Below are 2,003 nucleotides of genomic sequence, written 5' to 3'. Positions count from 1 at the left end.
AGAGGTAGAGATAAAGGGAGGGAAAGAGAAAGGGGGAGATAGCGTGAGAGAGAGAGAGGGGGTGAGAGACAGAGAGAGAGGGAGGGAGAGAGAGGAAGAGAGAGATAAAGAGAGATAGAGAGAGAAGGAGAGAGAGAGGGGAGAGAGAGGAGAGAGAGAGAGAGGGAGGGGGAGAGAGAGAGAGAGAGAGAGAGAGAGAGAGAGAGAGAGAGAGAGAGAGAGCCGACTGAATCGCAAATCGCCACTCTCAGTCTCAGGTTTGGTGACTAGGACCCAGCTCTAGTCTGGAGTCCCCTCCCCCTCCCCCTACCCCCACCCCCCTCCTCCCTTTCTGTTTAACTCTCTGTGTATTTGGCACACACAATAGGAACAAACCAACACCAATGTTGCACTAGGCAAATTTTTATCTCTATTTAGTTATATGCGGCGATATTTAGCGATATGTGGTGATATTATGTGACGTGCGGTGATATGCGGTATTTATACCATGCGGGGCAAACAACGTAAACCAACACAACATAGACACAGTATTTTGTTGTAACAAAATAGAGCGAGCAGTGATAAAAATTGTCAAAAATGAAAGCTTGTGCAAATTAAATAGGCTTATTGTTTGGGCTCTTAGCGTCTCAAACATTACTTTCAAAATGCTCAGTAGGCACATTGATTTTCTTTTTGAATATGTTAAACTACGGGTATACATTATTCAGAAGGACCGGGCCACTGTGCATGAAAAAATGATCTCAATCTTATGTTATTGCCTAGAGCCACCTGGGAGTTAAGTTGGCGCCATAGAACTGATATTTATTATAATTATTATAATTGCTATTTTTATCATTATTTCGATGATGATGATGATTATTATTATAATGGATATTAATTATTATTATTATTATCATTATTATTAGTATCCTTATTACCATGAGTGTTAATGTTATTGTTATTATTCTCATTATCAGTATTATTATTATTATTATTATCATTATTATTATTATTAATAATAATTATTATTATTATTGTTGTTGTTGTCGTTGTCGTTGTTGTTGTTGTTGTTGTTGTCTTTATTATTTATGTATTTTTCATTTCGTCTGTAAAATCAGTAAGTGAACTCTATGTTTTATCTTTTTTTAAATGGTGCCATTTTTCGGGTCTCAACGTTCGAACATGGGAGCATTTCAGCAGTAAGTATGAAAAGGATGATATAGTCTGCAAGAGATAAAGAAATGAAACAATTCACAAACTCACACGTTGATGACGTCTCCGAGGTGAAAGGAAATTGTTTAGACATACTGCTAGAATTGTTCCCGAGCGTATTCTAATACATACAATCGCCTATGGATAAAAAATTCAGAGCAGAAAGAAATCTACATTATACTTGTTTTAGCACGTGTTCTTTTGTGAGTCAACTAATCAAGTAAGCGTTATAATTTGGGATTTGGATTTTCATTGTTCAAATACACAATACTACATATTATTATGTATCTCTTGTTTTGGTCCACACATGTTCTTCACAACAGCCAACTCTTGATCAGTTACCCACATCCATAGATACACTCAAACAGGATATGTGACCAGACACCATACGTGATCTGTCTCTTCACCCTGACACCATACGTAACCAAACACCATCTGTCTCTTCACCAAAGACCTCTCTGCTCTTCATCCGGACACCTCACGTGACAAGACAGCATACGTTATCCGTCTCTTCACCCAGTCACCGTACGTCATCTGTTTCTTCACCCAAACACCGTACGGCATCTGTCTCTTCACCCAAACACCGTACGTCATCTGTCTCTTCACCCAAACACCGTACGTCATCTGTCTTTTCACCCAAACACCGTACGTCATCTGTCTCTTCACCCAAACACCGTACGTCATCTGTCTCTTCACCCAAACACCATACGTCATCTGTCTCTTCACCCAAACAACATACTTTTTGTTATCTGACTCCTCACCCAGACACCATACGCCATCTGTCTCTTCACCCAGACACCTCACGTAACCAA

This window comes from Aplysia californica, unplaced genomic scaffold (assembly GCF_000002075.1).
Source record: "Aplysia californica isolate F4 #8 unplaced genomic scaffold, AplCal3.0 scaffold00198, whole genome shotgun sequence".
Lineage (NCBI taxonomy): Eukaryota > Metazoa > Mollusca > Gastropoda > Aplysiida > Aplysiidae > Aplysia > Aplysia californica.
This window is presented reverse-complemented; position numbering follows the sequence as displayed.